Source organism: Pelecanus crispus, chromosome 10 (assembly GCF_030463565.1).
Source record: "Pelecanus crispus isolate bPelCri1 chromosome 10, bPelCri1.pri, whole genome shotgun sequence".
Taxonomy (NCBI): Eukaryota; Metazoa; Chordata; class Aves; order Pelecaniformes; family Pelecanidae; genus Pelecanus; species Pelecanus crispus.
Genome location: NC_134652.1, coordinates 396,438 through 420,497, shown reverse-complemented (window position 1 = coordinate 420,497; position 24,060 = coordinate 396,438). Strand labels below are relative to the sequence as shown.

General features: G+C 41.4%; 1 protein-coding gene across 1 annotated transcript in view; it reads left to right on the top strand.

Annotated features, from left to right (window-relative positions):
- LOC104028907 (inositol polyphosphate-5-phosphatase A) overlaps positions 1–24,060 on the top strand; it is a 263,385-nt gene that overhangs the window by 197,607 nt on the left and 41,718 nt on the right. The window lies entirely within an intron of this gene.

Sequence of the window (24,060 nt, the reverse complement as noted above, 5' to 3'; positions counted from 1 at the left end):
ATCGTAATGCATAATGAAAGTCTGTAATGAATATTTAACTAAAGCCACCTATTAATTATTTTTCTGCTTGTATCTAGTATAGGAACCCGTCAACTCAACTGAGGCAAAATATAACCTGGGTAGATGCTATAAAATATCTTCTCCATCTAAGAATGATGTCATTTTAGGAGAAATAGATGTACCTGGAAAAAAACGCATTCATTTTACATTTTGGTTTATTCCTGGTTGTTACCGTGATACAAAATGCTAGCATCTATGGACGAGTTATGCACTAGTATTTGAAAGGCACACATTGATGGTATAAAATAAAAGAAGAGGGGGAAAAAAAAGCTTGCACTCTGCATATTTGCAGCAGTATATCAAAAGCGTATGTATACATATTTTCACTGTCATAAATGGGAGCCTAGAAGGAGTCTTTTAAAAAATATACCCTGTACTATAGAATGATATTTTGCTTGCTTATCAAAAACAAAATTGAGAAGAAAGAATTTGGTATCCATCCGAAAATCAAGGAACAAGATCATATCTGGCTCTATACTATACACAGGAACTCCTGTTGCAGCTTTTATTCTTGAGTTGGAGTCAGAAATACAGTAAAAGTTGATGAACTAAATACACAAAATCTCTGGGTATGTGTGCAGCTATGTTAAAACATTTTAAAAATGTGTTTAACAGATTTTTATCTGAAAACAGTCACTCTCAAAAGTGGGAGAAAAGTACACTAAGGAACCAAGATTGATATTTTGTGAAAAAAGAAAAACCTTACTTTTATTTAGATTTGGACACACATTTAGTATTGGCAGAAGAAGAGCCCTATCATTACTATAAAGTTTTCAATGGCACCTCCTTACCACTGACTAGTGGTAAGTGGAGTAGTACTTCTGGAGAATGGACAAATTGCAGTGCCTCAAATATATAAAATTATTTGTGCTAGGCCATTTATACGAGTCAGGCAGCAAACACCTTTGTGCAGAGACACTAGTGTGCTGTTGCATTAAATCGTTTGGCATGTAATTCAAATCTTGATCACTTCTGTTTCCTTTATAGTTAAGGCCACCTTATCTAAACTTGTGTAGTGGCAGATAAAAATTTGCAGATTCATATGGCTTGGGTTTTTGTACGTAACAATGGTACAAGAGCTTTCTGAGTAAAAGCCAGCTACTGCATCTCCTTTCATAGAGGCAGAGTTAATGCAGCATCTTCCCACAGGACAGACTGGTTTGTGTGTGAGCTGCAAGACACGGCATCGTTCCGCATCCATCATCACACCACAATGCTGCTCTGTGGTCTTGCAGTGGCTGGAAAGCTGCTCTGCTTTGTTCAGCTCCACTGGAAACTCATACTCAATGTCCTGCTTTTCTAGTGGAGAGGAGGAACTTTCCTTCAGAGTTTTAGGGTAAAAAAGGTATTTATTGACTCCACTGGTAAGTAGTTTAGGCATTACTGCTTTATCAGTGACCCCATCATGCCTTGATCGTATAGTATATGACAACAAGACACTACTGTTATCTGCAGTAACACTCACGGATAGAGTATCTCAAGTTTTTCACCTTTTTGACCTGTTATAAACTTTATTTATTCCTGCTTTTCAAAATCTGGGTGAAGTTGTCTTAAATAAAACAAGATATTAGTAATATTAGTAATGTTTAATGGAAATTAAACCAAATGGCTTGACAAAGAGTAAATTAAATTTATGGTCTTTAGTCATTTGGGTTTAAAGGAAAAAAAAAAAAACACATACCAGAACAAAGTCTCTTTCCAGACTAAATTTTTCAACTGTATTTAGTAATTGAACCAAATTCCATTAACACAGCAAACTCCCACTAACTTCAATGTGCTTTGTAGCCCTCATTTCCCTGCCCATGCCCCTGCCATTTCTCTCCTTTTTTTAACACATTCCTGTTCCTAAATATGTAATTATCACTCAATAAATCCATTTTGAAATTACTTTTATTTGATTCCATTCCACTCAGACATGCATAAAAATTACAGAAATAAAAAACATGATTACATACTTCCACGGTTGAATACTTACTCATCAGTGACTTATTGAATTGCCCCTTGCAAGAATATACGTTCTCCTGAGTTTGGTTCTTAATGGGATCTCTGCCATGAAGTCATCAAGATAAAGGTGTTCAGTACATTTTATGTTGGATTGTAACCGCATGATGTAGGCATACATGTAAAGCTCTTTGGCAGACTTAGATTTTTAGTTTGTTTCTCTCTCTTCTGGCTTCTTCAGACCTCTCTGTTCAGATCACCTTACGTGGAAATGGATCTGGTTTGAAAGTCCCCATTTTACTTCAGATTAGCATAGACATCAGTATTAATTTTAAGAGGATTCAGAAAACACACCCTTAACTACTCAGCAGCTTGGAATAAGCACATGCAGCTTATTACGCTTTTATCTCCCTCATGGTACTTTCTGTGTTATTTCTGTAGCAAAGAGGTAATAAATGGGCAAGCAGCTTCTCTTCATCAGTCTTTCTGAGGAAGACTCACACAGTGGTAGTGGAGAACATAATTTCTAAAAGATTCGGATTGGATGCAGGTCTCCACTGTATTTTATAATTTTATGCATTATTAAAGGAAATGTTGATTCTCGGAATAGGATTTCTCATAAGGTATCATTTTTCTCAGTCCCAATTGGAGAGGAGAATTTGACATTTCAAAGCAAAATATGCAAAATGACAATCCAGGAAGCTCAAATCAGTGATAATAGTTGTTAGAATTTTTAAGTTGCTCCTTCTCAAAAAAAAAAAAAAGATAGTTTTTTAAAAGGCATGAAAAGATTGCTGGCCACATATGCAATAATGCAGTTTTTTTTAAGTTGAGACTTTTTGAGATTTTCTTTTCCTCCTGTGAGCAAAACTAAAATTGGAGAGAGGGGCTAATACTTCAAAATCCCGTTCTTTCTAACACGGGGGTTTCAAGGTCAGGTCGAAGTCCTCAGCCACTTGTAAAGAGCTCCAGGTGGCTCTGAAGCAGTCGTACCCCACCCCGCACCCCTTTCAGTTACACTCGTTCTGATCTTTACGGATAATTTTAACCTAATATAGATACTTTGTAATCGGGGATTTTCTTAAATGGAGGGTAGGATTTAGGAATTCATCTGAACGGTGAATAATAAATTATTTAAAATACACTCTCCAGTTGGTGCAGCCAGACGACGAGCTGCGAAAAGTGAGGAGGGGAACAGCGCTTTGAGGAATGCTGGCTGGGGCCGTCGTGCTGGGAAACGCCGCGGGGACGCGAGCTCTCGGCAGAGCGTGGCCGTGCTCTCGCCCTGAGCCTGCGCACGGCCGCCCAAGCAGCTCCTCCTTTCTCCCAGGGCTTAAGAGAGGCGGGCGGCAGCCATGTCACCTGCACGAATCATAGAATCACAGAATCGTTCAGGTTGGAAAAGCCCTTTAAGATCATTCCGTCCAACCATTAACCCACACTACCAAGTCCACACTAAACCAGTCAAGGGCAGACCAGACTGAACCATGTCCCCAAGTGCCACCTCTGCCCGTTTTTTGAACCCCTCCAGGGATGGGGACTCCCCCACCTCTCTGGGCAGCCTGGTCCAGTGCTTGACCGCCCTTTCTGTGAAGAAATTTTTCCTAATTTCCAACCTAAACCTCCCCTGGCGCAGCTTGAGCCCATTTCCTCTCGTCCTATCGCTAACTGCTTGGGAGCAGAGCCCAGCACCCCCTCCCTGCCCCCTCCTGCCAGGAGCTGCAGAGCGATCAGGTCTCCCCTCAGCCTCCTCTTCTCCAGGCTGAACACCCCCAGCTCCCTCAGCCGCTCCCCACCAGCCCTGTGCCCCAGAGCCTTCCCCAGAGAAGCGTCACCGCACGTTGCAGTGGTGGACTGAGGCTCCGAGGCCAAACGTGCGTGACACTCCTGTGCCTTAGGAGTTCTGTGCAGGGGTGGGCCGTCGCCCTCCCTGTGCTGCGGGTAATGGCAGCGACGGCACTGGAGGTACGTCGGCCAGAGGCAGGAGCCGGAGCAGGCCGTGCCCCCGGCAAGCGCCAGGCCTGCGCTCCCCAAGCAGGGGCCTGGGCCGTCTCCTTTGGTCTGCTCAACAGTCTGTGTCACGTAAAGGTGGGTTGTCACAGAAACTACATTGGTCAGCCAAAATACGGTTTTGTCCCAACTAATAGCCATCACGTCGGTCCGGGGGGCAAATTCAGATCTGGAGCAGGGACTGTGCCTGTGAAGTCCCGCTGAAAGATGGGGTTGGAAGGACAGACTCCTCACCCATCTGCACTGACTTCATAAACATACCCCGTGTCGTCTTGTCACTAGGTTCGGGTAATCGGTATGTAGTAAATTGCTTTATTTTAAGCTTTATGTCTGTGAGGCGCAGGAGAGGAGATAGGTGGTGTTATTTTAAATGTTCCCCTTCCCCAAAGGCCATTTGTTTCAGCTGTCTGCTGAAAAGGTCGAGGGGATGAAGTGATGATGGTGGGACCGTTCTGCTGCTCACTAATCTGCCTGAGGACTGCAGGACCGCTAGGAGTGCGTCTTGTGCACGCTGTGTCTTTGAAACGGCATCGCCTTTGTCTTGGTAATACATCGCCACAGAGGTTCTCTATATCCTGCACTGCGTAGAACTTCTCTTAAATCTCCAGTCCAACCGTGGAGATCAAATTAGTTTCTTCTTACACAAAGCCCAAAAGGCTTTCTTAGTGAAGAGTGGGACGGGGGCAGGATACAAGTTCCTGGTATTGACTGATAGATTATCTCATGTGAAAGTTTTAGCATCTAATCTCTACATTATTTAAAATCTAATCCTGAATTTTTGCATTACTGCTGACACAAGAACTCTGTTAGGATGTTATTTACAGCTATTATAAGCTTTCACAAGGCTCAGTGATGTGTAATAATTTAATATGCAAAGCCATTAAAGGGTTAAAACTAATTTTATGAGAAGAGATTATAGGATCTTTATCACATGTTGTTTATCTGATCAACAGTTAACAATTTAAGACAGTATTATCCGAGTAAAAAGAAGATTTGTTTCAGATACTGACATAAACATCCCCTCATAATAGTGGCTTTTCATTTACTGCATCGCAATGTACCATAAGCTTAAAGGCACAACAGCTTCTTTGTGTGTCTCAATAATGCTTGTCCAGAGTGATGTCAGTCAATTTTTGACCTATACAGTCTGATGTTATTCTCAACAATCATAGAATAGATTTTTTTTTTTTCCTTTAATGAGTGAAGAGCATGCCAATAAAATCCTTGAAAATTATCATATTCCTTTATGGTGTCTTCCTCTGGAAGAACAAGGTATATTATCCACGTGGACATTTCTGCAAAGTCATTAGGGTCTTTCATCTGGCTTCTACTGGCTTTTATTGTTTCCTTGGATGTCCCCCCCCCCCATACCATTGGGTAGTTAGAGGACCACTTCTTTGTGGCTGACTTTCCAAACACTTTTGTAACATGCTGTTTCAGTGGGATAAATAAATCCTAGCGGTTAAATAGCACTTTCTAATAGAGGTTGAAAAAAAAAAATTTGTATACATGAAATGGCATCCTGGTAGGAGCAAATTCCGAGTTAAGCCTCCGTTACGGCACTCCGGAGTCCCATAGAATAGCATACAAAAAGTAGATGAAGGGTCAGCCCCTTTGTGCTCCTTGGAAACTGTTCCTCCAGTGTGGAAAAAAGATCTGTAGAATGGACCAAGGCTTATTTAGGATGCACATAAAGCCTCGGGGTGTGGGGGTTCACCCTCCTGGCGCATGGCATAGCGGAGCTGGGGCTCCCCGTGGGCGCAGAGGCAGCGCTCGAGGCAGCACTGAGCAGGCTGGCGCGCCTTGGTGGCACAAAGCGATGTGCCTCAGCCTCCCCTGCTTTCCTGCCAGAAAAGGGGGAAAATCGGTTTCCTGGAGGAAAAATGTCTTCCTGAGCTCTTAATGCAGCATAGCTTCTCGGCATCTGCCACGCAGACCTTGGTCATGAGCACAAACAGGCCGCGGAGCTCAGTCCTGCCCACGTGGTTAAGTGCAGGGAGGCTGCTAAGTGGCCGTAGGAATATTTCCGTGATCTACCGTCGAGCCCTCATACCCAACCCATGTGCTCTGCAGTGATAGCAGCGAACAGCCCTCAGGCAGTAGAAGGTTGTTAGTTTACTTTCCAACCTCAGAAAGTTCAGTACGGATTACTGTCCCACTGCTGCTAGTTACAGCTCCCGTCCTTACTGTCTTCTAGCAAGCCTTTTCTGCGGCACTCGGATCACCTTACTTCCATAGAGGCAGTAAAGAAATGCCTATACTGGATGAACTTTTTATGGAAATCACTTTATGCTTTTATAATGCTATTGCTATATTCCTTTTACTCATATAACTCTAATGCTTCCCTGAAAATTCAGCCAGTTTTAATTCTTTATATGTTTTCAGCTGAACACAGTGTAACTGTAGTAATGTCATTAGGCTTGCAGAAGCACAACTTAATCTGGATAGAGTTGGACTTTCGTATGGATCCTGTATTTCCCCCTCAGTGTTGTTTGGGGTTTTTCAAGTCATGAATTCCCTGCAGCACGGCCCCTAAATTCCCCTTAGAGAAACATATCCAGACTGCAGCTGCCACCGCTTTCTTTCTCTGCCCTTCACTGTGAACCACAGGAGTATCACAGAAGGTGGCACTATGCAACCCAGTCATTACCCGCTTCGAAGTAAAGTCAAGTATGTGCTAAATGTTTGAGTGACAGCAACTGAACTTAAGCAAGCCAAAGGTCCAGAGTATACAAGAGATTTAAATTAGAGATTGCCAAACTGGGATGGAGATTTGTTTTTCTTCTGTCTACCAGGTATTTTACATTATATAAAATGAATACTAGATGATAATTGCCAGTCTGGTGTCTTGTATTGATTTAATTCAATAAGCAGCTTCACCTCCACCTTTTGCATGCACTTGCCTTAAAATATATGCATTATGAAGACAGTGATTCAAAGTCTTTAGGAAATCAATATCAAGACAGGATTCTGTTCTTCAAATATTGACAGCAGAATAACTCTAAGAAACAATGACAAACAATAAAAGCAGGGGTAGACAAAATTAAAGCTGTAATTCTATTGTAGTTAGGCTCTACAGAAGTCTCAAACAGTTGCCTGATACTGCATATTGTATGCGCTTTAGCAAATAGCTTGCGTTGACCCCTTGCTGTCAGCATTTCGGGTTGAAAACCTGTGGCCACTGGAATGAAAGGCTATTTTTGCCAATGATTTCGATACAGTTGGCTGTTTCACTTGATTTTTTGCTAATAACTTGCACAGGTTTTTTTCAGCCATGAGTGTGCACTGGGAAGATATAGAAAGGTATATGTGGGCTTTTACCATTAACATTCTTCCCACCTTTGACAATTTCCCTAGAACTAAATAAAACTTTAAATAAATAAATAAATAATATATAATAAATAAAAATACATATAACTGTAATGTTACAGTATTTAAGCTGAGCAGCTCTGTGTGCTAATTTATTGTGGTTTTGTAATGGTAATTTTAAAATCCTTTAATACTGGCAGCTGAATTTCCTGCACATTGAGTATAGTTCCAAGAAGTTAAAGAATGTTTTTTGTGGAGTAAACCGTGTTACAGTTAGTGAAAATCATACTGGTTGCTTAGTTGATACGGTTCTGAAATCAAATTGTTACGGATAGTTCAGTACTGCAACATACAAGTAATACTGCGTTATTAACATTCATCCAGAAAAAATGTTTTTAAATGCCATTCAAAACCCTAGTCTGTTTTGATTTTCTCACTCTGGAATATCTGAAGACAGTCCGAAAGTCTAGACAACGAGTAGTGAGTATCCACTACGCAGATATGAGAATTTCTTCTCAGTACCTGTTGAAGGCTTATCAAGTATAACTCTTTCAAGTATTACCCCACTTGTAAATGTCATTGAATAAACCAGCAAGATTTCGTTTTCATTTCTTTCATTTTTGCAGTTTTAACAAGTGCTGATTTTCATGAGGATATCAGTATTGAACCCAAGTGAAAAGTTGAGAGCTCTGTTCACATCTGATAGTAGGAAATTTGGAGTTAATGTTTTCCTTGAATGTACTGAAAATCTCTTTAACTTCGCATATTTCTGTATAATTTTAAAAAGGAGGAAAGCTTTGAGCCACCTGTGCCTGGGTGATGTGTCCTGACTGTCAAATCAGTACGTGGAAGTTGGGTGGCACTCTTGTCTTCTGCTCTTTGTCCGCTTTGACCGGCGCTGCGACTGCAGCACTATCTGTGCACACAAGCGTGCTCACAGCGTGTTTGCTAAAGCAAGGCTTTTGTGGGATTTAGGCAGAGAGGTGCCTGAACGGGTTGTAGACAGGAGATGGGCATTCTGCAGAACAGGATGTTTTTGATCAGTAGGGTGTTGGATTTCTCCTGGATCATCACTCCAGCAGTTTTGTTGTTCCTTCATTATTCTGTCATTTCATTTTCTTTCCTTTAGTCGGGGAGGGTCATTTGCTATGTTCATTATTTTTAGACATTTAGAGCAGGATCAATATTTTACTTTATCTGACCAGGTTTCCATTTAGAAAGTAGGACAAAAAAAATTTGTATTTTTTTATTTCATACACTTAATAAAACTGCAAATGGTGTTTCAGAAATAGCAGAGGTCTTCTGTATGTATTTCTGCTCTAAATGCTAAAAGAAACGGGAAATGCTCATCACATAAATATTACAAAGCTTACAATAGTCTATTAGTAACAGAGGAGGATTTTAAGTAGTAGGACTGGGCAATTGTCCATCTGTAGCCAACAGTCTTTAATGTTGGTTTAAACAAATTGGAGTACACGGGGCATTGCAGAATGCTAAAAGAGGGTTAGATTTGTGTCTCTGGTTAAGGGGGAAGAAAGGAGGGAAGCACCGAGCAAGGTTCTCCTAAGCTGAAAGCTCATTAGCTTGACGTTCATTTCAGGCAACCTAATGGAAAAGTTGCTAGTGAGAAAAAAATTGAAAGATAACAGTGCAATCACAAAATACGCTTGAACAAGGCAGTTTGTCATGAGATTAACAACTTGGATGAAAATGATAACCAAGTGATCATATGGCAAAACAAGTTCATTGAAAACATACCATTGTTTAACTTTGCATTTGGCTGCGTTTGCATGCGTAGGAGCACTGGGGAGTCATTAGGAGTCAGAACAGTAGGAGAAATTGAAGGCAAACAGCTCAACCTTGGCTCCCATGGCAATGCTAATGCATATATAATTAATGCATCTTTAGGTATATTTTTTTAAAATTGCAAACTTGATTTTACATGTGGCTGCAGAGCTGGTGTGTTGAAATCCATCAAACATCTTCACTCCATGTATTGAAAAAGCATGATTTGGCATGAGAGGGGAGTAAGGCACTCTGTCTTTTTACTGCAACCCTAGGCCAGATCTGGATGCCAAAGAGCAATTACTATCACAGGTAGTATCAGGTTTGCTGAATCAGGCTTCCTTAGACCTCCGTTAAATTTAACTTGAACAGCCGTGACTAGTAGTTCAGAGAGGATTTCGCAGGAGTTTGTAGAAGACTGCAGTTTCCACATTCTACTGTGTTTACAGCAATGTTCCCATTCCTTTCATGTCTAAATTTTATTTAGAAGCCGCTAACAGACAATTTCAAATAAAAAATCATGCATGAGAAATTAGTCACAAGAGTGATTATTAAGAGGTTCTTTTCTTGGAACGACTGCCTAAGGAATTGGTGAATGTCCCATGTCTTATTGAAGGGCTAATGTCTTTCTGGAGATTTGTTTTAGTGAAAGAGATGCCATTTGCTTCAGTTCAGGAGGAAACTGGTGCAACATAGTGGTCTCTGGTATGTATGATTAGACTAGACAAATGCATGGTCACTTTTGGCTTGAGTTTTGACTAGTAATTTCTGAAAGCTTCCTAAGCAGACTTAGCTACCTTCTGTCTCAGGTCTTCTTTTCATTAAAATTACTTCTGCAGATTTTCATGCTGGTGAAGGAAGATACCACTTCTTTATTTCTTTACCACATGCATCTCATTGATGCTAATAATTAACAAGTTAAATCTGCACCTGACCACAAACAGCTGATGAAACATTTCTTTTAGTTATCCACTATATTCCTGATAGAGACAATCAATAGGTAAAATCTATGCAAATGTGCAGAGTTCAAGTGAGGGCTATCCTAAACAGGACTTAAGCTATGCACCCGCCTTTGTGCCAAATTTTTCAGGGTTTTTTTTTCTCCTGTAATGAATACATGTATTTTGTGCATTGGAGCATGGCACAAGGCCTTTTGGATGGCAGGCTCTTCAAGAAAGAGGAAGAGAGGTTTAATCACAAAAGCAGAAACTTCAGTCACAGAAGTGATTCTACACTTTGTTTCATTTGTAAATGGTGCGTATTGGCTTTTGTGAAACAGAACCCGGGTCCAATTCAGGACAGCGCTTCATAGATTCTTTACGTGGGGCTTTCTGAGTCTGAAATAGTGCACATGAAAAGAGAAGGAGATTGAACATAATTTGTTCCAACAGCTCGTCTAAGATTTTTTCCAATCAAGATTCTTTCAGCATATTCCTCTTTGTTGAGCTATAAGCAGCTTTTAAAATAATAGCATTAGCCTATATTTCAGGACTTCACTGGGTGTTCCCAGCTATGGTGATTAGTTATAAGAAACGAGAAATGTGTGTATTGTAACCTTTTAATGGATATGGGAGACTTGTAAACTAAGTTGAGATTTGAGCAATTTGTAGATTTCAAAATAAGCTGTAAGTTCATTGAAAAAGAAAAATGCGTCATTGAAATTCATGGTGCCACTTTGGTTTTCTTTGCTGAGATTTATCATTGAAAGCCATATTGCTTTCCCTTCGCCTTTATTTAAAGCTCTTCAATACATTGTTTTTAAGGTCCATTTCTTTTACAGGCTTTTCCTTTCAGCTTGCTCAGGGTATCAGGTCCTATGAACATCTGTTTGTGCCTAATATCAGCCGGGACCTGGACTGTATCCTGCCTCCCTACTCCCTTTTGTTTCCAGAGGCTATTGTTTCCGATTTCATGCTATCAGAGGGGCTGCATGTTTTCCTGTGTGAAGTTGTCAGAGAGATAAAAGCACAGGAGCAGGGTCACATTTCGAGGGATGGGCATGAAAAATTGGTAAAATGTATCTTGAGGGCCACCCACAAGACTTGCTTGAAGAAATTCAGAAGTAGGGAGTAGAATTATAATTTTAAAATTACGCAAATTCCAAAGTGGAGTAAGTAGTGGTGAAATAAGTGTTTAACTGGCAGAAATCTCTTAGTCAGATTTAGACTTAGTTGACTTATTCCTCTTAGATAGCTTGAGAGTCTCCAGTTGGATTTTGTTAGAAAGAAAATACCATCATCTTTATTATGGTGCCTACCCGTGTCTCTTGAGTACAAGAATGAGATGCTAGAAGATTTAAAGCAAGTGTGTTACACCTTTCAGTCATCTTAATACACTGGGAAAAAGAGAAACATTAGTGAAGGTGTCTACTTGTCCAAAATTACCAGTATGATACGAGACCTGCAAAGAATACAGTAAGGATGGTAATGATAGGGACACAAATGGTGCAGCTTAATTAACTTAGTGAACTACATTTTCCATGAAGAGAGCATGGCACTAGGGTTGTGGCTGTGGCTATGGTTTATAATGCTGTAAACTGTGATTAACCAAAACATACTCATCCTTTTGTCTCATACAAATTCCAGAAGTGGCACCCTAGTTTTAAAGGATGCAGAATAGTTCAGTTGGTGGCAGGAGGGAAGAACATCTGCAGTTAGGCGTACCGCTGATTTAGACAGTTTAATAGAGCATCCTCTCACATCTGCATTAACACAGGAGTAAGAGGTTATGTCTGTTTCTCTGAAAGCACTAAAAAGCCAGTAAAAAGTTCTGTCCGTCCTTAGCATAGTATCAGCATAACTAAAGCAATGTCTTGCTACTTTGTATATCATACAATCTTAGCTGTTTTCATTTAGGTCTTGCCTAGATATAAAATGAAGAAAATGGTTTTAATAGTACTGGTTTAGGTCAGTGATTCAATAAGATGGTTACTTTTATTTTAGGAGCTTGTAATGAGGATTTTTTTAAAGTGCATGACAAGAAAACAAATGAGATGTGTAAGTTGTATTTTTTCCATAGACAACTGACGGATGAGGGTTACCAAGCAAGCCATTATCTTGCTGCTATATAGCTTCCGAGTTAGTAAATGATGTGTGTGATACGAAACAGTCTAATACCGGAATTTTAAGGGAATGTATTTTTTCTATAACTTTTTTCCAAAGATTGAGTCAAATATTTTTCTTAAATGCATAAACAATTTCCAATTTAATATGATAAACTGAATATACATTCTGGTTTTTGTTGAATTTAGCAACTTTTTTGGCTATGGAAATTCGGGGGGACACACTAATACGCAGATTTTTTTGCACTTTTGTAATATAGCAGAAAAAAATACTAAATATGTTTTAAAAGTACAGAAATTGCTGAATTTATATCCTTTGTGGTCATATTTTTAGAGATTAATTTGTTTATAAATAGGAAAAGAAGAAAGCAACAGATTAAGAAAACACTACAAAGTGTTTTAACAGTTCTGTAGGTGCGTTTAAATAAGAGCACTGAGTGAGTATTTTTAAATAAGAATATCACTTGTTAGCACTCGTGTTTTAGAGCTTGTTGTAGCTTCTGGTGACCTGGGTCAGGTTTCTGGGTCTCGCTGCAGGAGCAGCTGCGGAGGCAGAGTCCCCTGCCAGCGCCTGCCCTGCGGTGCCGCGTGGACCTTCCCCGCCGGCCGGCCGGGGTGGGAGCAGCCCGTTCGTGGTCCCCCTGAGGCTTCTGCTGCATGCAAGAAGGGTCGCCCTCGGGGTTGTGCAAGGTACACCCCGCCCCAGGCCTGATGCGTGCCTGTGCGCTCTTATTGAAGGCCGGCGGCAGAGCGCGCACGTCCTCCGACGGGGTATGTGCCAGCAATTTTGAGGAGGCACCTATGTGAAAAGTCACACAAGCAGAATTTCAGTTTGGGGGGGAAACAATCATACATTTGTTTGTTGATCAGCATGCTCACCTTCATATCTTGTGTCACAGCGAGTATTACGGAGAGGAATTTTAACTTATGTTGTGAATACTGCTGACCGTGTCCATTTCTGGTCTTACAGGTGCAAGCTCTTTCTGAAATCGCAACTTTTTTTATACCAGCGGGTTCTTTTGGCGTACCTGTCTGATTTTGGATGGGTAAAAGAATTTACTTTGTTCAGCTTTGTCTCAAAAGGGAAAAGAGCAAAGGCTAGAGTAAAAATTAATAGCACATCTTAAAATCCATTACAACATCTCCCTTTTTTTCTGACTAAAAGTGAGTGAAAAAGGCCTCTCTAGAGGAAATAAAGAAGAAGTTATTACAGCTTTCACTTTTTTGTAGAGTATGAAAAAGCTTTCTGTATGTTAAACAGTCTTGTGGACATCTGGCATGATTGGTTTTAATCTGCTGACTAAAAAGTCAGGATTAAATCTTGCTTTACACCTCTTTGTATTGCAGTCAGTAAAGTGACAGAGCTGCTCTGAAACAATGGCACTACTTATTCCACCCAATATGCCATGTGGTAGATCACCCCCTTTTTCAGCACCACTTCTCTGCAAAGACAATGAAGCATCTGGTGGGGTTTTCCTGTGTCCAAGATATTTTTTGTCAGTAATTTCACTCAGCCGGTCTGCTTAGCTCTCCCTTGGTGCTACTTTTTGAGACGGGGTTTGCCAAACCCAGTGGCAAGAGGTCAGGAGGCCAAAGTGATGAATTTTTATGTGCCTGTTTCTTGTGTTTCTGCTCAGTCATGATTCTTTGCGCGCTGTACTGCCTCTGAAAGGGAGCCACAGTGAGCAATTTGTCCTCCTGGGCTGGAGAGAATGGGGAGGCAGATGAGTTAAAGTAGCATGTATGACTCCGGACAGAGACACACACAAATGTTTTCTTATGGCGGAACAGAATACTCCTGTCACTATTCAGCGCGAGAGGGGCTTGGGAGATTTGTAGCCTGTTGGCTTTCGATCAAGTGACAAATGAATTTAACAGCACTTAAAGATACAGCGAAAAGAAGAGCACTCACTAAGTAGTCCACAGCTGTTAGCTTTAAAATGACGTTGCGTTAACACTTTTGAACTTGTGTTTTTCCCTCTGTCTGCATAATTGGGAGCTCTCTGTATTTCTCAGCATGTTTGAATCCTGGTTTGCTTCAAGGAAAAAAATTTCATCTGTGTTTCAGAAACTCCATAGAATATGCTTTCTGGTTGTCTGCCCCGTTGGGCCCCCGTCCCCTCCGGATGGATCATTGATCCATACGAGCAGGAGGACCGTGGAAGCTGCATTTCTGGCAGAGCTTTCTCTCCTCTCTCAGTGGTGCTCTGTAACACCCAGTGGTGCCAGATGAGCCAGGGATTGGCATTCGTTGCTGGGTTAAAACCCTCTGGATCCCCAGCCAGTGGTGTGAAGTTGCTGGTCTTCCAAATCCTCCTCTTTCTCTGATCAGCCATGTCACTCTAGTTGATCAAGAGCTGCATTGCAATTTGTTGTTGATCAGCAACTGAGCTTTGGTCCTGTTCAGTGGAGGTGGTGTCCTGGAGGGAATTCTGAATATTGCTGTAATGCACAAACCCTTAACTCTTACACCATCAGAAACCGCACCAAAGAGGACACAAAGCTACCTTACCAGGGGTGGTGAAGAGGGGCAGTAAGTAGAACATGCCACCCCATTTCCTTCTCTCCACATTGACTATTTTACCCCACAACTGTTTTTTACGTGTTGCGAGTCTTTTTATTGGGTGTGGTGTATGTGTCATACACATACTGATCTGTCAATCCATCGTACCGTTTATCAGGGAGAACATACTAAACATTGGGTCCACACCTTGCACAGTATTTTACAAAGATATCCTTCATTCATTTAATCCAAAAAGCATTTATTTTAATGTGTAAATAAGTGCTCGTGGAAAGAGGTGACCTCCATGATGGTTTGCGTCTTCTTCAGGAAGCATAAGCCTGCTGTTCGGCAGCGTGCCTCCTGTGGGACCTGCCGCAGCCCAGCTTCTCAGCGTCTTCAGAATTGAGGTGCTGCCGCAGCCAACTGCGTGGAGGCTGAGTGACAGCAGTGATGGGAGAGGAGGACAATTCAGCAATCCCACCTCATGGTTCTCTGAGCTGTTTGAACATAACCAGCTAAAAAGGGTTATTTGAACTTACATGCTGCTGGACTTATATTCCATTTCAAAAGTGAATAAAGGAGCAAATGATGTGGAACCAGACAGGGAGAACATCGATGAGAAATGAATGAGATATGGCAGGATGAAAAAGAGCCGAGTCAGGGAGGCTGGACAAACAGAGAAAAGGGAAGAATACAGTAAGGAAATCGTCCATGTGTTGCATCAGTAAGGCATCACCTGATCAGCCAAGTTTTGGTCTCACCATAGCACTGTACAGCGCGTTCCAGTTACTAACACAGTGAATTTCACTTCCCATTTGCAAAACTTGTTCAGGTCAGAAAACCAGATATAGTGAACTGGAAATTATTCCCCTGTCACATTTGCTCCCTTAAAAAGTGAAGTTAACTTAGAAGAAGGGTGTTCTTTTCCCATAGGGGGAAGAATGTTAACATCTCTCCCACTTTGCCGTACATACTTGTGGTCATTTGATGAGATGGAGGGCGTGCATCCATCTCTTAGTTGTGCTTAGACTTAGCAAGAGCACAGGCCTGAGGAGCTGGCAGCCCGGAACGCACTTGTGCCTCATGCAAGTCACTTTCCTGTTCCAAGTCCCAAATTCGCTCTTTATTTAAGGGACTAATTATTTTTGCTGTTATGCATGATAGGAAGAAAAAAACGTTTTGTACTTCTCTGTATTTCTCACTTTGTGGTTAAAAGCAGCTAGTGCCTGGCTAAAAGCATACAGATTTTAGGTAGATCTGTGTTTTGATTTTGGAATCACCCAACACTTCATATTTTAAAAGTCAGTTCCAATTTTCATTTCTGAGGATAAGCTTAATAGAAGTCAAGTGCAAAAATACTACTGAACAGTGTATTGGGTGTGTATCACGATGATGATACCTGCTGTTGTAAGTCTACTTTCTGGAAGCCAAAGTTTCACACTTTCCAGAGGCTAAGCCTTGATCTCGAGCCATGTCACGCCATTGATTTTGTACAAAACTCCCCATTAATTTAAAGGGCAAACTCCTGAATTTACTGGTTTTGGCAGTGCTGGTTGGTGGAACAAAATACTGCATGGGAGTGTTTCTGAGGCTTGCTGCTTGTTCTGAGTGAGATAACATGGAAATACTGTACTGTGCAGAGCACTTTGCAGCAGCTGTGATCTGGCAGTGCATGCTCTCGCCTGTCCCCAGCAGGCTGTGTCAGTAAGTATGCTCCCTGGAACAGTTAAAAAGAGTAAAGCTGACAGACTCCAGTTATTTGGAACCCTGCAATGTCAGTTCTGGAAGCGAGTCAAGAAGCACTAAAGAATTTTGTTAGGTGTTGGCTTAAATTTTTGCTACTTCATGTTACTGCTCCCATGTTTCATTTCTTAGAGCTGTAAGAAACCACTAAATATGTAGGTAGCAGAAAAAATAACACCATCAGCACGGAGGCAAATGTTACCACTCAAAACAAAGGCAATTGCAAGGCACACAGGAGCAGATGGGGTTCACGGGCTATTTTGCTTTTAAAATAAAAAGAAGTAGAAGGTTCTTAGTCTGCAAGTTAGATAAAAGCAAGCTTAGCTATAAGGAGAGAAGCTGCCTCTTATTTCATTCCTCCTGAATTCAAGGGAACAGGGGATTTTACATTTCTCTACAGAAACAGATTTACATCACAGATCCTGTGTGCTTCATCAAAGTCTTTGCTTAACAGAAACAATACATACAGTCCTCTGCTTAGTCAGCTGGAGTAAAAAAAGGGTAAGTGCTGTGAGGGTTTCCAGCAAGGAATTTTTCAAGCTGGTATTGCTGCTTGGCCAAAGCAGAAAAAATAATGGAAGAGAAGTAATAAAAGAATGTCTGAATAAATCTCAAGAGGTTCACACATTATGGGACAAGACAACATATATACAAAAGATTTCCGTAGGAACAGTTGGACTGTTCCAGTTCCTGTAATTATGGAAAAGCAAATCATTGTCTTTGAAAACTCCCCCAGGACCCTGCTTGACATGAAGTAGTGATGCTAAATGACGAGGAGGATGGACAGCAGGAGGGAAGGGATTTTTCTAGCAGACTGCTTCAAAGTTCCAGATCTTCTAGTGACGTAGGGTTTATCCAGATCTAATCAAAGTCCTGAATGCGTTTGAAACTTATTATCGATGTCAGCAAGTTAATTTAAACGGAGAGATTAAAAAGGAGGCAGGGGAACCCTTTACCTGAAAACTCCACCTTTGCCTGCAGAGGCCCTACAAAGTTACGTGTTTCTGACGCATGCGGGTGCCAAACAACTCGGGATAAATTGTTTGTGAATCAATAGGTAGATGCTTAGCTGAACTCAGACTTGGAGATCATAGTCAGGAAAACGAAACAAGAGAATCCAAAAAGAGGTGGAACCTGACCAGGAGTCAGATAGAAACAACTAGAAGGTAATCACCATGCAGGTGATTATGTGTGATGGAAAAGGAGTTCCATCCTGATTTTTTAATTCTTAGAAAGAGGTGCACTCAGGGGCTGGAGGGGGTGAGAAATTAACAGTAATACCAAAAAAAAATTTTTTTAAAGGTCCATTTAACATCAGTATTCAAAAAGAAAAATAGTTACAAAATGGGGGATTGTTTTATTTGCAAAACCGTTTAGGACAGAGCACCACAAAGTGTCTAATGAAATTCTCTCTCAGTTTGAAAAAATGTGGCGTGGGAAGAATCTGTGGGGAAAAATTCAGGAGTGTGAGAAACTTAGCCCTTATTCTTTCTGTTTGGATCTATGCAGGTGAGCAAGTAGTAATTAAGGTTCTGCTATACGATGGATACTGATGAAAATTTTAGAACTAAATTGTCATGTCCAAAATAACAGCTAACTGAACAAGCTGCTTGGTTTCAGAAGAAAACAATGTTTAGGATAGTTAGCCAAAATTAGGAAAGTCAGATTTAAACATCAGAGGTTTACAAATTAAGCACAGTGTCTTAAGTAGCTGAGTTAGGTTATGCTGAGCATCTAATAAACAGATTGGATTTTATTGCTGCTAAACATGTAACAAATGCCAAGAGGGATTTCTTTCAAATGCCATCAGAAGTATATGTTCTGGGTGAAAAAGGTGCTCGGAGGCAGCTGATAGCTGCAATCTAGTGGTCCTGTCTCCTGGGACAGAGCTGTCGTGGCACATTCTTTCCAAGAACGTAAGGTTGGGTGTTCGACACTTTCTTCAAGATCTGCAAGCTGAGAGAATCTTAGTGGCAAAGGCCTTTTTTGGACTTAACTCAGATTCTTTTCTGAAGAAGAGGATTAAAAAGAGAGCCATCATTGCCACCAGCTGTTGGCGCAGAGGAAAGCTGCCGAGGCAGGGAGGGCACGGCCAGCCACGTGGAAGGAAGGGCAGGTGGTTCTGCGGGCGCAGGGCAGGGGCTGGCCGCTCCGGCGCCTTCCCTGCCCCGGCCCAGGGTGGCAGGGCTGGTGGTGGGCAGCGGAGTGCTGTGGGGACCGCGGCCCCGCTGCCTCCTGTGCAGTCTCACCCCTTACTGCAAAAGGTAACTCCCTAAGAACCGGGTGTTGTTTTCAGCAGCAATAGAGCAGGCAGGAGTATCGCCGACAGGGCAGGCAGTTGCGTGTGCTGCCGGACAGAGGCAATGCCATTAAACTGGTCTCTCGCTTTACTCAGTGCAGTACCTGAAAAACTCGTGTCAATGGTTTTGCATTGCCTCTAGTGTTACACTTTGATAACGTTGTCATGAATCGTGTAAAGTTTGTGGACAAGAAATGCATTTCACGATGAACTCAGTGCAGCTAATGTGAAATTGAGCCCGAAGAAATGCAAGTCGTTTCCGGCAGGGATCATTTATTTTAGGGACGAGGAGATCTTTGGAGAATAGGAACATGAAGATAAGGTCTTAGTGCGAAGTGGGTTTTTGTCACAGATGCTACCCAAAGACATACATTAAACCCAAAATATCCCTTTGCCACAAATCAGCAAAGGGGTCGTGCGGTGGAGACCAAAATACTGCTGGAGGTCTTGGGGAGCTCCCGGGCCAAGCTTTCACAGCGGGTCGAATTGGTGCTGCTGTAAACTGCCTGTGGAGTTAAATTGGTCCTAAAATGAATACAGGCAGTAGTGTCATGTAATTAGCATTGATTGGCCATCGGAAGATGGACCGTATGCACGCTACGTCAGCGGGGTACCGAGGGGAGAGGCGGGAGTGGTGCGGGAGGCTTTCGCTCCCCACGCCACCGGCCCCTCCGCCATCTCTGCCCCCTGGACGTGAGCTTGCTCCTCTGGGAACATTCAAAGAGAAAGTCATTTCACATATTGATACTTTTAAGTGGCTTCTCATTAATATTTTTTAAAATTTGTTCTTCATTCAACTAACAGTTATCTCACTGCTGAGTTAAATTCCTGCTCCTGGAAGCTTATTAGTATTAAGAGCATAGGAACTTCTCTGAGACATTATTGCTATTTCCACGCAGTTAAGTTAGCACAAGTTTATATATAATCTGAGGGATTGTTTTTTCAAGTAAAAGTGTATGTCCTCTCAGATGGGTTTTGGTTGCTTTACATTGGGTAATTTAGCTCTGTAATTTCCCTAATTGTTTGCAACAGCTGTATGGCTGAATACTTCTGCACATTTGTGAAAAATTAGCTAAAATAAGTCTCCATTTCAGTGGCAGATAGATAGAGTTTAAAAAACACAGTGTTAACTATCCTGTAGCTAAATGCACAACTAACTTTGACTCAGAAAGTTACATTTAACTTTGTTTTTCTCACTTGCAAGTTTTATTTCTCTTACATCTCATGATTTGGTGAATTTACTGTTAGTAGATTCCCAATACCCAGGAAATCACATCAACCCCTCAGAGGTAAGGAGGAGCCCGAACAAGACAGATGTTCATGTTATTCCCAAAGTAGCAAATCTTTTACCTCGCTGATTGTTTCAAATAGAATTTGCATCCACATAATAATAAAAAAGCATTTTATTATCCTAATTTAATAAGTGTCAGATTGATTTGGGGTTTTGAGCGGCATTTCAGAAGTAGTATTTTACTGTCATAATTAGATGATACTGTACCTCTTGTCTTTTCTATCCGGCCAGAATCTACAGAGTATGTAACTGGAATAAAATGAAATCTCTTAAATTTAATTGATTTGGTTGGTCATGTGCTCAAGACTTTATTTCAGCTGGCTCATGATAGCATTCTTCAGATTCTGCACTTCTCTCCTGGTGCTTTTAGCAACAAGCACGTCTCTTTTGATCCATGCAGCTTACTGGAAATTGCAAATTGCAATTGCAACTATTGTTGAACTTCTTTAATTATAAAGGAGCAATTATTCTATTCTACTTTCCTTTTTTTTTTTTTTTCCAGAAGAATTCAAAGTAATAATGAGTCCTAAGAAGAGTATTCAAATCATTGGGAAAAGTAATACACATCTTTAGAATCAGTAGACAGAGACAGTAGGAAAGTTTGAGCCTGTATGTGCTTGGATACCACATTTTTTCCAAAAAAAAATTGTTGAAGTAATTACAAGCATGCAATAACTCAGCTGACACATCAAGAGGTGGACTCAGGAGTCTAAAGGATGTTCAGAAAGCAGGAGTGCAAAACCAGTGAAAAATCAGCTGCAGTTTTCAACAGAGCACTACTAACAGGAAACAGTAGTACAGTTCACAGCTGTTCAGAGTGTTTCCACATAAACGCAATATAAAAAGCAATTATATAATAGATATTACAGAATATTGTGTATGTTTTATGTATATAACATAATTGGGTTTATGTCTTTATCCCTTTTTACTCTAAGTATGCAGAGATACAGTCTAAAACATTTGGATGTGTTGTATATATATGGGAGCAGATGTATTTTGAAGGTTGCATTTATGCTGTAAATCAAAAGGCTTCCAGTTTCTGAGGACTGCAGAATTTAGAAGAAATTCCAGCTTTGTCTCTTGTCAATATAAAAAAACTCACTCCTAGCTTTGCATAACAGTACATTTTTATTACATTCCAAGGCAATTATCAGAAAAGTTATTGCTATGTTTTACAATTCCATACGCATAAATTATTGCAAAGGATTATTTAAAAAATACTACGAAGCATCTACCTGTGTGGACAGTGTATGTGAAAATGGGAATAAGACACGTCTGTGCTTGCTAAGCAGAGGCTGAATACGGAGTTCTCTCTCAGCTCTGAACACAGCTCTCCTGCAAACTTTTTAGCCAAATCTTGTTTCCAAAGAAAAAAGATTTTTTTAAAAAGATAACTTGGATAGGGGAGTTTCAATATCTGATTTCCCCTCTTCTGACTTTGTAAAAGAGTACCTTTGAGGGAATACCCAAAAAGAACCAGTGTGTTTTCATAGCATTCTGATTTTCTTTACCAGCCAGAAAAAATCCCTTCATAAGTAGACTTGTCTAAAAAGGCGCATGTTCCCGAAAGTTTTCTGCTTGGGTGACTACGACTTTGTAGAAATTGAAAGGAGGAGGAAAAAAGGAGTGCTCCAGCTTGTATAAGAAATGAACCTTTGCCCAATCACTTTTTGTCTGTGAATAAGGTAACTTTTTGTGCATGTGAAATTTGAAAGCAATAAGGTATGTGGGTCCTTTCTCTGTATTGGTTCTCAAGAGTTGATCGCGGGTTTTTTTCTGTTAGAGCAGGCCTGAAGTTGTGAGATAAAGCAGCTCAGGGAAAAAAATGTTCTCAAGCAGATGCCTTTAAGAGACAGAAATCATGAATTTCTTGAATTGCAACCACTCTGGGGGTGGCTACAATGACTTTTTGACAGTGACAGTAACTCTGCCTTGTCTTTTCGAGCCCTTCTTTGGCCCATTCACTCTGGAAAGCTGCTTAAGCGCACTTAAGCGCATTAGCATTTGGATGCTCGGGGACCGTATTGACCCTCATTTGGAAAGTTTAAATGAGTGAAAGATGGAGCGATTTGTTAGGGCTTTAGAAACCAGCTTTAGAGAGCGGCGGGTTTTCCGCTTTGGTTTGTTCGGGTGCTTGTTCTAATCTGGTGTGCTGTTTAAAGGCGACCAGACTGATTTGTGACACATGAGCCCAAAGCGCTATTTTTTTGGGCTTGACCCGATTAGCTAATCTGTGCTTTGAATTTCAATAGCCGGCATGGAGGGAGCGCACTTTGGGAATGGCTCGCTGGTGGATTACCTCACCGGTGTCCGCGTACAGACACAGATGGCAAAACGGTAATTACGTGTCCAAACAGACAAAAGGGATCCTATGGCACATGGTGGATGCCAGGGAAAAGTTAGTAGGTCTGCGCTTAAAATAAGTGGTACCAAAAGTGCAGCTTCCCTGATGGGCCGGTGTGCCTCTCCTCCTCCCTCCCAGGCAGGGCTAGGTTCAGCTCGCTGCTGCCGGCATCTTCCCTCTCTTCTCCCAAGCCTTTCAAAAAAACGCCTTAAAATTCTGCAGAACAGATGAAGTTCTCAAAGGGCAGCCTACATCTGTGTCCGTGTGACCAGTACTCCTTTCACCAGTGCAAACTGATTTCACAGACGCCTATGGCCGCGTTGGTGCCATGAGCGTGCCAAGCTTTTTAGGATAAACCCAAGAGTTAGATGTTTGTAATCTATAGACGTGGCTCTGCTTGGGGCGGGGGGGGAGAAAACAATCAAGAAAAATTTGTCAGGAAGGGACATAATTTTTTCAGTAAGATGGGGAATCAGCACCTGTTCAGATCACAGACTTGAAAAAAATCAGATTTGTATTTTACTTTTACTGAATCACACTCAAGTTATCCTTTAAAAATGGAATTGCTTAGCTTGTTGCTTTTTGTTTGTACTGTGGCAGCACACGGGGACCTTTATCAAGGATGATTTTTTAATGTCTTTCTATCAAATGGGGGCAAAAAGTCCATTGACAGATTGTTTCCATTCCAGCGCTAGTAACCTCAGCTGAGATCTAAAATAGTTGGAAGCAGATGGATTTTTGTTTAAATACATGTTTGGCATGTATTTCTTCCTTCAGAAGAAATTCAGAATGGGGCACTGAGAAGTAAGCTGTAGTTTCCTGGCATTGTGTCTGACAGATGCTGCACTTACAATGAATCCCAGTATAAGTATTTCTGTTTGTGAGAGAAAGAAGCGTGTAGTAGGATGTGAAATTCTATTACCCTGTTACCACAGAACATATTTATTTTATAAGTGAATGCTATGCAAAATGAAAATCTGTTGTCTGGCCATTATGAAAAGGAATGGAACAGGCAGAGCAGGGAAGGCACCTCTTTGCCTCGTCTTGACTGAGTTACTTTCTTGAGCATGCTTTTGCTAAGAACCTCTAGCAAAATAAGCTTTTATTCAGGATAGTCTTCGCCAGTGTCCTTATCCAGGGCTGTGCATAGATCCTGTCAGCAGCTTGGGCCTCGGCTGCAGCAGAGGGTGCTGAGCTGCCTCCCAGGTGTGGGTGCACATCTTGGCCGTTTTCTCTCTGCCTGTGAGTGATGCCAAGGTTTTCTCAGTTCCCCTTTCTGTCTTCTGCCCTGTGGTTTCCAGCCGGCCAGGCAGATGGGCTGGGGTAGCGTTACACACCATCCAGTAGCTTTGCCCAAGCTGGCTAACTACAGAGCACTTTGTGAAGCCTGCCTACCCCACAGTTAGGATGTAGTCTATTTCTGCATTTCAAAGCTCTTAAAGCTTCACTAAAAGTATAGGTTCAGTGAAATCTAAAGTATGTTTTTAAGTTAAATATATGCCTAACTACTTCTCTAAAAGCTCCAGATTTTCACCTGTTACAATGCAACGTAGCAAGCCCTTTAAACAACCTGCTCTGTATTACTCTCTAGGCCAGCTTTGATGGCCATTGGAACTGGGCCCCAAGCAGGCGAATGGCAAATGAATCGAGGCCTGACACTTCCTCGAAATTCACACCTCTGTGTCTGATAAAGTGTTGGTTTAGAACATGTTTT